General features: G+C 37.4%; 1 long non-coding RNA gene across 3 annotated transcripts; it reads right to left on the bottom strand.

Annotated features, from left to right (window-relative positions):
• Positions 1 to 3,043: 3,043 nt before the first annotated feature.
• Positions 3,044 to 13,682, bottom strand: LOC111096453. 3 transcript variants are annotated; one of them, XR_005361395.1, is made up of 3 exons: positions 11,619 to 13,682; positions 10,577 to 10,685; positions 3,044 to 3,780 (listed from the first exon to the last, which is right to left on the bottom strand). It is a non-coding gene; the product is annotated as an uncharacterized LOC111096453 (long non-coding RNA). The 3 variants fall into 3 exon arrangements; XR_005361394.1 differs by lacking the exon at positions 3,044 to 3,780 and adding an exon at positions 9,913 to 10,415; XR_005361396.1 differs by lacking the exons at positions 3,044 to 3,780; positions 10,577 to 10,685 and adding an exon at positions 9,913 to 10,415.
• Between the last annotated feature and the right edge of the window lie 213 nt (positions 13,683 to 13,895).

Here is a 13,895-nt window from a genome sequence, read left to right as displayed (position 1 = left end):
CATAATATCATGAAAACATTAAAAAAAATAAATCCAGCGAATTGATAAGAAGTGCTGATGTAGGTGGTTCAAACTTATAATTACTTCCTGAAAACCTTCTATGCTAAAAGCTGCATCTTAAAATTAAATTATCCATGGTCAGAGGAAGCAAAAAAGGGTATGTATGATTTTCAGATAGATGTTAAGTGCCTATAAGAAAGCATGATGGCTTAAAAAATTTATCCCAAAGAAAACTGTTAATGGAATGTCATAAGGTGGTTTGAGCTATTATCTTCCATAAAACCCTTAGAGACTTATGGAGCCATTCTGCTGACTCTAAATTTTATGTCCTCAACTAACCCTAGTGCAGATTGTATATGCACAATAGAAAGTCTCTTTTATTAAAATATTCAGAGTGTATACGTGCCTCCCTGGAGTTGTGTCAAGAATTTTTAGGGAGCAGATTTGCAACTTCTAAACAGTTAGTAATATGTAATCACAGCTGGGTTATTTTTGTGTTTGTGTGGGAAAGCTATAAACAGATATATAAATAAATGTAACTCATGCGATATCCAATGTGAATCAAAATATTAAAAAAAATGATTTCAAGGGAAGGAATAAGATTTTGTGATTATAGGACTTTAAATAAAATTCAATCTGTTTTGAGATTTTTAAATTGTCATTTTTATTAGGACCTACTCAGGTTTTGAGAAAAACTTAGCCAGGTATTCTCTACCTTTCAATGTTTTGCTTTCACCTCTAGAACTTGAGCTATTGGGTTCTGGGAGGGTCTGGAGTCAAAGAGAATGGGAAGTTCTTCTCCCATCAACTCTGAACATTATTTCTTCCCTGGAGAGAAAGAGAAAAAAAAAAAAAAAAGGAAAGAGAAGTAACATTTTTTCAATCCATTCACCTTTACATTATTTTTTGAATCCAAAAAGTCACTAGGCCATCAAAATCTGACTGTAACTGCCCCCCACAAAGCTCTATTTGCTAAAAATCACATTGGTTCTATGAAAACAAAGGATATTTTATAGGGTTCATTGTACCCACAGTATCGAAGAATGTAACTGTCCATCTCTGCTTTTTATGTTGTTTGGTTTAAATGTCGTTCAGCTTTCCTTAAAATGCTCTGTTCGCCTGTTCTTATTGTTACAGGATTCCTAGTCCTCTAGTGTCCTTGGTTCTGGGTCATGCCTCTGGGGGGCATGGAGGTGGAGACCAGAGGGAGAGCTCTGGGCAGCAAGGCCAAGTGTGTGGAGCCCGAGGGCAAGGCCCCTGAGAGGGAGGGCACTCGAGAGGGCTGCCTTTGGGGTTCCTAAGGTGAGGAGGTTTCGTGAGCTCTTTGGTGGAACGATCTTAAGCAACCAGGCTGTCCTGAGTCGTGCCAATCAGGGCTTTGATCATGCATTTGTGTTATGTGCTGATGGTCTTCTTGGGCTGACATCTGGGGGCTTATGTCTTAACCGCCCCCCTTGCTTGTGGTAGTGACCCATATCTCGTAGAACATTTTGCAGAAAGCCATTTCTGCAAAGGTTGCAAAACCAAAGTAGTAGGATCCTGTCTAAACTCCCAAACAGGATATTAGTGCTGCTTTGCCTCAGTTGTCCTGAATCCACATCTTCTGGTTGGAGACCGTGGCCCTGTCTGCCTAGCTGTCCAACTCCTAACATTATGACACACACACTCCTGTTACTGTCCTTCTCTACCAAATTTTTTTTTTTTTTTTTTTTTTTTTTTGCAGATCCTTCCCCTCTGCCCAACCCATAAAATATACTAGATCCCAATGGTTATTTATATGGTGAACTAGAAGTTTTATCTCAGAATAGTTAGGAGGTCCAGGTACCAAGGCCCTCGACAGTTTCATACAGTATCTTGGGACCTGTTTTAAAGTGAATCCTGTGCTTTCCTGGATCCACTGCACTGTCGTCTCCTCTGCTCTGCGGTTCAGCAACTGTAACCAAATATGGGGCCCAGCGTCCAACCTGACTCTTCATCTTCCCCTTTTCCTCTCCCACCCCTGAAATCCAATCTAACTCAAATCGCCTAGATTTCAGAGCAGAGGAGGTATTTCTGCCTGCCTCTCTGCTTACCCACTTAAGATGATTCTATCATTTCTCACTCCTCCCCAAACAGGACGATTTGTAACTCTGACAGGAGCAGAGTCTGAGCCATCGCTCGGGTCCTCTTCACTAGTGGGTGCAGTCCCTAGTGTGCTCAGGAATGGCACCTCAGGCTTCTCGTCCTTTGTATGGACACGATTTGCCCTGCTCTGGGTTCCTAAACCATACAGACGGCGGGAACGTGGTGCAGCAACACAATTTGGGTTTGGATTTAAGGGGATTTAGAACTCGTGTAGGCCATACTTGAATCTCAGTTTTCTTTCTCACTTCCGTGCCTCTCCTTGTGTTCCTTTCTCCCCCTTCAGGACGTGGCACCACCAATAACCCAGCTGTTCTTGTGAATCCTGACCATAATACTTTTGATTTCTGGCTTCCATCTTCTTCCCTCACATTTAATTCAATAATTCATTGAATTATTCAATGTAATTATTCAATTACATTTAATTAATATTATTATTAATTCAATGTAAGATCACACCGTAGACTATCCTCCCTTAATAGATACCAAATCAATTAATTATTTCCTCCTTTGTTTCCACTTATTCTAAGTGGTCATCATCTCTAATCTCTAGGATTGTGATCCTTTCCCAATTCCTTTTGTGCTTCCACACTAGCCCCCACTCCAAGCCACTCTCCTGTAGCATGGGAGTGGGAGTCATTAACAAATGAAATAAAGACACACAACCGGTGAAAGTAGAAAGACAGAAAGTAAGAGTGATAAGGAGACGAGACGGAAAATCAGTATTGCATAGATCTCCTATTATTTCTGCTTGAAAACTGGCTAATATTTTCTCCCAAAATTATTCTTTTTCCCAAAATCTCTCCATACACAGTAAATAATAATCAGTATGTACTGACATTCTGACATTTCCCTGAAGCTGTGAAGGATTTTATTAGACTTTGTTCTTTTTTTAAAAGATTTCATTTATTTGAGAGACAGCGAGAGAGAGAGAGAGAGAGAGAGTACAAGCAGAAGCAGAGGCAGGAGAGGGAGAAGCAGATTCTCCGCTAAACAGGGAGACTGGCTAGGGGTGAGGTGGGGGGCCCCATCCCAGGCACCCAGGATCATGACCTGAGCTGAAGGCAGGCAGACATGTAACCAACTAAGCCACCCAGGTGCCCCATCTTTTTGGACTTTGAAATGATTCCCATCTGGAGTCTTATCTGTTTTGCTAGAAAATCACAGATGTCCAGTTTTCCATTTCACTGTATCTGTTGCATTGCTGTCCTCCACTAAACTGCTGAGCTAACGTCATGAATATTATATTTGGCAACAGCTCAGTTTAAAATTAAATTTTTATTAGGAAGAATAACATCAATTGCTATAACTTATATGCCCCCAAATATATACATATAATGACTCAAATAATGCAAAAGCTTATTCCCAAGGATCATAAAATTAAAAGGAGTTCCTACTAGGTGGGGGAAGTTTTCCTCTAAGGGACTTAAGGACTCAGAATTTTTTCTCCTTATTTCAAGGTTCTTCTATCCTCTGAGTACCTATCATCATCTGCATCTAGGTAGTACAAGGAGAAAGAGATATTAAGAGATATCTGCTTAATAGCTTTGGCCTAGAAAAGATATACATAATTTCCATTCTTAAGCCATTGAAGGAAACTCAGCCACGTGGTTCCATCTAATGCAAGAGTGTCTGGGAATCATACTGCTGCTCTGTGTCCTGAAAAAAAAATAAATAAAGAAATGAGTTTTTTTTTTTTTTTTTTTTGCTTGAAAAAGCTAGCCATCACCGGATCAATAACACATAGTGTAACTTTTAGAGTAGTTTTTAAAAGCTAAAAACAGAGTTCTGTAATTTATAATCTAATATGGGATGAGCCAAGAAAGGAAGGAAAATGAAACCTAAGAAGATGGGAAAATAGAAATCATAAAAGAAGATATGTTAAATTTAAATATATTAATAGTTGTATTAAATAGAAATGTGTGAGCTTTTCTAATTAAAGGACAACGTTTACGAGATTGAATCCAAATACACACACATATACCAATCAGCCTATGAGAAGTTTGTGAGTCACAACTGAAACGAAAGGATGCAGAAAGATTGAAAACAAAACATTGTAAAAAGTCATAAAATGGAAATAACAAAAAGACACCCATCAAAGCTACTGTAATGTTAAGAAGAAAGTATAATATAAAAAAGCATAATTAGATATAAGTAGGAAATTTTATGGGATAAAATGCACAATTGTCTACTTATTAAATTTAAATGTGTAATCAGACAAAAATATCAGAAAAGGGTATATAATATTTGAATGTTATTATATACAAGCTTGTATGTGAAAAATGTACAGGGAATAATGTACTTGAAAATTGAAGAATATACATTTTTAAGTTAATATGGATCATAAAAAATATACTGAAACATAATCTCAAGAAATTCCAAAGGATTTAAATCATAGAATGTTTTCTGACATGATATAGTTTTTACACATGAGTAGAAAAAATATGCTAAGAAAATTCTTACAGGTTTGGACATTTTTTATTTTGAAATAATACTCTAAATAATTCACAGGGCCATGAAAGTAAAAAAGAAATATTTTGAACTTAATTATAATAAAGACTTACTGGATACTGTATTAAGTATATTTAATGTAATTTTTAGCCTTGAATGCATTTATTAGAAAATAAGCCTGAAAATGTAATGAGCTAGGTATTTAATTCATGAAATAATAATAATAAAACCCTGGCAACACGAACCTCCAAAAACAATGTGAGTAATATAATACTAACATTAGGAGGGAAATCAATAAAATAGGAAAAGTGCAGTCAAGAGTCTCAACAAGACGATTCAGAAAGATAATGAATTTGTAAACTTGTGACTGAGACCAAGGATAAGAAAGTGAAAGGAACGACTAATCACTATTTGAAATTCCAAGAAAATAGCTTAATACCAACCCCCAGCCCCAAAGTAAGGAGATAGCAGATATAACTTTATGCCAATAAATTAGAAAATGTCTTCCCAGATTTTATTTTAACTTAATTTTTTAATTTATTTTTTCTTTATTGAGAGAGAGAGAGAGTGGGGCGGGGGCAGAGGAAGAAGGAGAGAGAGAGAGAGAGTGAGAGAGAGAGAGAGAGAATCTTCAGCAGGCTCCAAGCTCAGCAAGAGCCCGAGGCAAGGGCTCAACTCCTTGACTCAGGACCCTGATTTCATAGCCTGAGCTGAAATCAAGAGTCAGATAGATGCTTAACTGACTGAGACAGTTGGGTGCACCCTGTCTTCCCAGATTTTATTGAATTAAATCTACTAACCTGACATAATTGGGAAACATAAATAAACCCATAAGTATTAAAGAAATCAATAATTTAAAATATTTCTAAAAGAAAACACAAGGCTTAGATGGCTTCACTGAGGATACCTCAATGAGAACAGTTAATCAGGAATTAATTATCATCTTACACAAATTCCTCCAGAACTATTTGTGAATTAATCTTTGGGATAGTATAACCTTGACACCAAAACCAAAAACTGACAGCTGAATATTTTTAAAAAAGAAAATCTTAGGCCAAAATCTGATGTTAACATAGATTCAAAAACCTTAACAAGTTCGCTCCCTTAACGTAATACTTTACTCAACTCAGTGTCATAAAGATAAATTGTATTGTGACCAAGTTATTTTTATTAAAGATATAAACTGTAGTCTAGCTTTAAAAATCAACGAAGTTCTCCATGTCAACAGATTAAATGAGAAAAACTGCATGATCTCAAAAAAAAAAAATTGTATTTGGTAAAATTCAAAATCCCCTTATAATAAGAAAAAAAATCCTTCTTAACTAGGAATAAAGAATAGATCATATAGGGATGCCTGGGTGGCCCAGCGGTTGAGCGTATGCTTTTGGCCTAGGGTATGATACCGGGATCTGGAATCGAGTCCCACGTCAGGTTCCCTGCATGGAGCCTGCTTCTCCCTCTGCCTGTGTCTCTGTCCCCCCCTCTCTCTGTGTCTCTCATGAATCAATACGTAAAATCTTAAAAAAAAAGAATATAATATATATTAGATAATAGAAATAGAAAATTTCTTGGTTTTTATAAAAGATGACTATGGAAAACATCAATAAACATCACAATTAGGGTGGAAATATAGACTTCATAAAGAACATTCTATTACTTCTATTACCTGTCCCATTTAAAAAAAAAAAAAGGCAAGAGACTGTTATAAGGATAGAATGGGAGCAAAATTGCCATATTTGCAGATAAGATGATTCTAAATATAGAAAATTCTAATTACTGCACAAACTATCCCAACTAATAAGATAGCAACATCCTGGAAACAAATTAATCACAGTTCATTATGCAACCAATCCAAATATTTTTAAAAAATAACAATAGTTTTAAAATAGTAGGTGCCTTGAAATAAATGGAATAAAACCGGTGCAAGACCTTTCTGTGAAAAACAGGCTATAAATCATATTATGCCACACACCTGATTAAAACTCTTCCATAACTTCCTTTACACTTATACAAAATTTAATCTTGATGCCTATCCTAAGTGTTCCTTCATATCTGACCCTTGCCATCTTTCCTATTTCTCGTTCAGTTCTTTCTCTTGATCACTTTACTCTCGCTACACTGATAACTTCGAATTCTCCAATTCTGCCCAGCATGTGCCTTGCCTTCCTTTGGACATCCATGCCTACGCCATTTGCTCTGCCGGAAATGGTGACCCTTTCTGTGGCTGCCTCCTCCTCATCTTGAGGCATCGGTTGAAATGCTCGTTCTTTAAGAATTCTTCCCTGATTTCCCTTTCTGGAACAGGTAACCTGCATTATATTACCTGGTTCTTCTTCTTCCTCATAGAACATAGCACACTGTGGAACTCTATGTTCCTTTACTAATTTATTGTTGGTTGTATCTCCCATTACAACATGGTTTCCACGAAGGGAGGCTCAGTGTTTTATGGACTGCTCTGGTGCCTGAATCCTCTTTACCATTCAAATATTATGTAGAATAAATATGAGAGACTAAAAAGCAGTTTTGTGAGTGCTTTGCAAACACTAGTAATAATAATGTTGTATTTGCCCCTATTTGGACATTTTTTCTTCTGTATAAGTTCTGTTTTTTTTTTTTAAGTTTTGATTCATTTATTCATGAGAAACACAGAGAAGAGGCAGAGACACAAGCAGAGGGAGAAGCAAGCTCCATGCAGGGAACCTGATGTGGGAATCGATCCCAGAACTCCAGGATCATGCCCTGAGTCAAAGGTAGATGCTCAACCGCTGAGCCACCCAGGGATCCCTTCTGTATATGTTCTTTAGAAATTCAGGATTTGGTAATTCCGGAGTCGCTGCATAATACCATGAAATTCCTGGAAAACCACACCTACAGCCACCAGTAATTCTAACCAGATACCTACTTTTAAAATGGTTTACCTTTACAGAGTATTCCATATCATCTAGAACTTATTGGTCTTATAACTGGAAATTTGTAACTCCAGACCATCTTCACCCAATTTCCCCACCCCTCACCCCCATCTCTGGCAACCAAGAGTGTCTTTGACTTTGTTTCCTTAGACTCCACATATAAATGAGACCATATAGTATTTGTCTTTCTCTGTCTCAGTTATTTCACTTAGGATATATATGCCCTCAAGGTCCATCATTTTGTTACAAGTAGCAGGATTTTTCCTTTCCTTTCTTTTTTTTTTAATGGGTGAATAGTATCTCATTGTGTGTGTATATATTTTCTTTATACATTAATCTGTCAATAAGCAATTAGGTCATTCCCATGGCCTGGCTATTGTAAAGAATGCAGCAATGAACGTGAGGGTACAGACATCTCTCCGGGATACTGATTGCATTTCCTTAAGCTATATTCCCAGACGTGGATTATTGTGGAAACGTAGGTTTAAAGAATGATCTCAAACATATGTTTGCTAGGCAAACTTAGGAGGTATGTTTATTTGGAGTGGCTGAAGGTGTCCAATAGCAATCGTAGAGGATCTCGTGGAGGCACAAAATCTTACCTTCACTCATCTGTGCCAACACTATGTGCAATTCTAAACTAGGTTTAGAAAGATGAATCCAACAGAAACGGCCCAGTGCCACATGGAGTTTACTGAGATGTTTTCAGTTCTCCCAGTGGATTGATGTGCCTGGAGATTGTAGACTTTCCCTAATTTGAGGCTGATGTTATCACCAAATGGCAGTTTCATCACTACACAATCCCCAGCCACCCTCCTGGCCTCAGTCTTTACACCATGACCAGTCATGAGACTATCAGCTGGGTATCAGCTTCATTTCCTATAAACAGTTGAAGATACATTATAGGCAAGGCCCTATTTTTCCATCTATTGCTGATCCTAGAATGATGCCCCAATACCACCCCAGCTGCTTTCCATTGGGCATTTCTAATTCACAGAACCTGCACATCCTTAAGATTATTTTCTGAAGATATTTTTACAACTGAAAGCCTTTCACTATTCTGAAAATGAAACGGAACCTTTATCGAAATAGAAAATTCCTCACTGTATCTTAAGAGTTCAACTAGTCGTAAGTTAATTCAGAAGTCATTTTGACTTTATAAGTTTTTTTTCATTGAAAGATTGTATTTATTCTAAGGAGAATGCCCACACATGTGGGAGAGGGGCGGAGAGAGAGAGAGAGAAGGGGGAGAGAGAATCTCAAGCAGACTCCATGCTGAGCAGGGCTGAGATCATGACCTGAGCGGAAATCAAGTCCGACACTCAACTGACTGAGCCACCCAGGTGCCCCTTGACTTTAAGGATGTAGCAAGTACATTATTTTACAAATGCATATTACATTAATTCTAAATAAAAATGGATTAAAAAGAGGCTTTTATTGAATCCAGCTTTAATTTAGAAATCTCTGCATGTACTCAAATATTATTTCACAAGTGTCTCATGTTAAGTGAATGCCATAATCAAAACAAAGCCTTCAATTGAAACAGTGAAGTGCAATCTGAAGTCCGAAATACTCATTATCAAAAACATCTTTAAAATCATCTAAGGAAAGGAGCTGCAGAACATAATGAACTAAACCTCCAGTTGGATGGATAGTATCCCATGAGCAGGGTAGGAACTTATGTAATTGACATCTTTATTTCTATCTCTGGAAAAATGATTTGGTCATTTAGTCGGTATCATTAAAAAGGAACCCTGTCGATTCTCCTATAGTCAGTAACGGGAACATTTACACATTTCAGCCATGGGAAAGTTTTGGGGCTAAAATTTGCTTGGGACTGTGTCGCACATCACCAAGGACCCCACACAGGAGGAAGGTACTTTACTGGCGTACACTGAGGGACAAATTCTGAGTAGCTCGAGTATGATCTCCGTCCATCATCCAAATTGTTACTAAAATTATTATGGTAAGCATCTGTGTAGGAACCTCACACTAATAAAGGAAATAGAGGGATTTGAATCTGGGATGAAAGATGGAAAAAAAACTGTCTTTTCGTTAGCCCTCTGAAAAAGCCAGGGCAAATGGAAAGGATCGAGGATGGATGATTTTCCTCAACTATGTGAGAGACTATGGTTTGGTGGTTCGGTGGGAGAAGTTATACTCAACATGAGTAAAAGTATTGAAACAAGCGTAGTGTTTAATAGAAGTGAAGTGCCTGATTTTCCATATTCTCACTGAGAGATTACTGGACTAAATTTCCATGATTTTTTTTCCTAGCTCAGAATACAATTGTTGTTATACAAATTTGCCTGATAAAAAAGAAAAGCGACTAGAAAACACCTGTTTTTTGCTCCAGAGCATAAGAGAACTTAAAGTGTTTACAACTGAATACGCTTCTTCCTTTTCATTTCACAACTAAATAGTAGCATCGATATCTAGTGGCATGTTTTTATCGGGCAAGTTTTTTTTTTTTTGTAAGAATAAATAGTTAAAATGCTCATTTATAAGGACATTCTCATGTACAAATATATTTGTATCAACGTATATGTCTATCGACTTTGCAAATGCCTACACTCCACCGATGTCTACGGTGTCTTTGTTATCTCTACTACACACATATCTATATGGAATATTAAAGCCATTAGAATTAAATTTACAAACTACTTTCCAGGATATGTTGTTGGTACATAAGCATTTTACAAATGTGCGCTGAACTACCACTGCCCATCCTTTGATGGGAACGAGTCCTTTCCCTCTAAGTAAATGAGCTTCTTTAGGTAAACAATTGTTATTTTCCTATTCATTTAGATTTAGACCGGAAGGGGCTTTACATAAACACATGACTGTTTGCTCCTGAAGATCACTGTCATATTATAATTCCAAAGATGTTTTTTTTTTTTCTCCCTGATGGATTAGTCCAGATGTGTCCCAAACCTGTCACAAAGCAGAAAAAGGTTAAAGATCATACATTTCTGTGTTGGACCCTCTGTCAAGTCATGTTTACTGTCACCGAAAGGTTAGGCTAGAGAAGAAGAGAATAAGGTCGACGAATAGCACAGAATGTGTGTCAGTGAAGTGAAAGAGATGGTGTATACCTGTTTTCGACAGTGGTGAGCCATCTAGATTTCGCCCTGTCACTTTTAGGTTTTCAAAAGTGCACTGCTTTTAGGTCGGGATCCTGAGCATGCCTTACGGCCCTGGGACCTTAGAAACAAATAATTCATTAATACATCTCCTGCCAGTCCTTTGAAGATGTGGGCCTTTCCCTTGGTTGATACGTGTGCCTCACTTCAGTGGGTGTTGCCACCTCCAAATCTTTTGAGTGAACAGCTATAATTAAGCCAGGCTCTCTAGTCTCTCTCTTAGAAGAAAATGGTAGTAAGGAAAACCAGAGACTGCGAAATTTATTCTATTATGGCTCATATGTAAATGTGTTCCAATATAGAGGACTTTAAATTACAAACCAAACTAAATGTAGGCATTCATCTTTTCATATCTTGGTTAAGAACTTTTGCAAAACAGAAAGGCAAAAATTACCCATGATACGAGAACACGTGGGGGTGTTTTGTGCCCTCCGATCTTAGGGCCAAGAAGGCACAGCTAACCCACTGAGTTTCTGGGAGGGGGGAAAGTGGATTTAATCCTGAATGGCCCCTTTCTTTACCTGTAGGAGAGGAGCGGCACTCTAAAGGAATTTAATTAACTTGCAAAGCTTAAAAATACCACCATGTACTCTGGCAAATATGCTAGTATATGTGACTCCAACGTCAACTTAATTTCTTATGATATATAACTAGTACTCAAACTACAGTCCCCAGATGAGCACTATCAGCAGCACTTAGGAAATTGTGAGAAATACAAATTCTCAGACCTCACCACAGACTCACTGATCGGAAGGTATAGGGGTGCAACTCCGGAATCTGTCTTGTAACAAGCTCTCCTGGTGACGCTGATGCATGCTGATGCAATCTAACCCTGTCTGGATCCAACTCTAACAAAGTGTTAAGCTATTCTTTAATTTAGAATTTGTCATCTCACGTAAAAATGTATTGAGAATGGATAAGTCGGTGGGATGATAAATACCGCATATGCTTCCACACACAGGTTTATACAATGAATGATAAAAGATGCACCTACCTCCTGTCTTAGAAACTCATAGTAACCGAGATGTATCGTGGTTTGGAAACAGTTCTGAATCTGGATCATTTCCTATATTGTATTTGTGAGTCCAGTTTCTCTGGACTATGGGAAATATGGAACCTCTGGCTCCTATTTCCTACTTGGTAACAAGTATTCACTTACTAACATTTCATGGAAAGATGGGTTCTCCAGTAATACAGTTTTCGACGTGCCAGCTATGGTTGTGTAATGTCGCTGTCCTCTATTTCTCTAACTTAGGTGTTTTACTTTGCTCCTTTTTCTTTCTGTTCCTCCGACTAGATGATATAAAATACGTCTTTAAGTTCACAGATCCTTTCTCCTGCTTGACCAAGTCAAGCTCTTTATTGATGTTTTTGTTTTGCTTTATTTTCAGTTTAGTCGTTATCCTCCTTAGCATTTTAATTCTGTTTGGTACTTTTTAATAGTTTCTAACTCCTCATTGATATTCTCATTTCATTCATGTATGAGTTTCCTGATTTTGTTTAGTCTTCTGTGCTTTCTTTTAGCTTGTTGAGCTTCATTAATATAATTATTGTGAATTCTTTGTCAGGCAGCTTATAGGTCTCCATTTCTTTAGAGTTAATAATGATTGATTTATTTTTTTTCCTTCGCTAGGATCATATTTCCATGATTCTTCGTGTTTCTTGTAGCTATGTGTTAGTGTCTGTGCATTTGAAAGAAGCAGCCACCTCTTCCAGACCTATTAGCCTCACTAGGGATTCTAGAAACCTCTTGATTTTATAAGAACATGCATATTCCACACCTGTCCCTTCCTTCTAAGGGATAAGTCAGGAGTATACCTTTTCTCCAAATCCACGGAGCGATGCTTGGTGCTAAGAGCTACCTGGCCCTTTCCCTTGGGGAAAGGGAACTAGAATGTTAGATGTAAGCCCAACCTCTTTCTCTCCCACCTGAAGGAGAAAATTCAGTATTGTGCATCTTCTCTATATCCTAGTGAGCTGAGCCAGCCGCTCAGACCCTTGATAATTATTGATAATCCACAGCCATTCTATATTAGTGCTTCCTCCATTTGACTGTATTACTGGTGTTATGCTGATGTCCAATATGATAGGGAAAAAAATCTTCAAAAACCATTCCTAGACAGGAGTCTTCATATGTTCAGCACATGACACCCCTTTTTTGACTTACTAAATATCTTCAAACATAAGTAGCTGAAGATCTATTTAATCACCTCATGTCGCAATAGAATATGAGCCACTCAATCAATAAATGATTACTCCTTGTGTAGTTCAGACACCATATATCCATTTCGTAGTATGATAGGACTTTAGTTATAGGGCATATTTTAGTTGATTTTCCATTTTTACGGATCAGTGCTTATATATCCCTATCTTCCAAAACTTCCTTCAAGTGGTACTTCATTTATTATCAATATATAAATGTTTAGTTGTTAAATAATGACTGTGTTTATATACTTTTTGGAATCATCATATTCACAGTGAATATATATGTCTTTTTAACATTAAGATTCAATTTACAAATCCTGGAAAAAATTCTCTCTCGAGGATGATGCTAGCATAGCATCATCATCATTTTGTATTAGTTTCTACACTTGCATATATCATATATCTAAAGAAAATAACCATTCACAAAGGAGTAAATCAAGCTGATTCAGCTGTTCAGTTATACCAGAATTAGCATTAAGTTGATTCTACTGGGAAGTTGGAACACTATGGCAAACTATGGCTTCTTCTCCTTTCTCTTCAGACTACAGTAGATGATAAGTTCCACAAAATATTATGACTTTTTTTTTTTTTTAATGAGCCTGGGTTTTGTAAACACTCAAGTCTGGAACTAAAACCTAGTTCTGCCATTTATTGGCTAGAGAAACTTCAGAGACTTACTCAGCTTCTATGAATTTCATTTTTCCACTTGTCAAATAGGAAAAATTTCAAGTTTTTGAGAGTTTCATTGAGGTGACCAATGCAATATGAAGACTTATAAACTGCACAGTTTCTCATAATTCCTCCTATTTCATGGATTCCAGCAGAGATGATCCAGGACTTCTGCAGAGTGATGTCTTAGGGGCTATAGTTCTGGAATCAGAATGTCTGCATCTGAATCCCAAGTTCCAGGCCATGTGATTCTGTGCTCCTCTTCTAGGACTGTGTAAGAGTTAAGGGAACATGCAGAGTAAGGTGCTTTAATGCAAAACTGACACATAGAAACAATAATTCCATGTTAGCTATTGTCACCATTGCATTCTTTGCATCTGGGCTGAAATGCTCCACC

The sequence above is a fragment of the Canis lupus genome, chromosome 6 (assembly GCF_011100685.1).
Source record: "Canis lupus familiaris isolate Mischka breed German Shepherd chromosome 6, alternate assembly UU_Cfam_GSD_1.0, whole genome shotgun sequence".
Lineage (NCBI taxonomy): Eukaryota > Metazoa > Chordata > Mammalia > Carnivora > Canidae > Canis > Canis lupus.
This window is presented reverse-complemented; position numbering and strand designations above follow the sequence as displayed.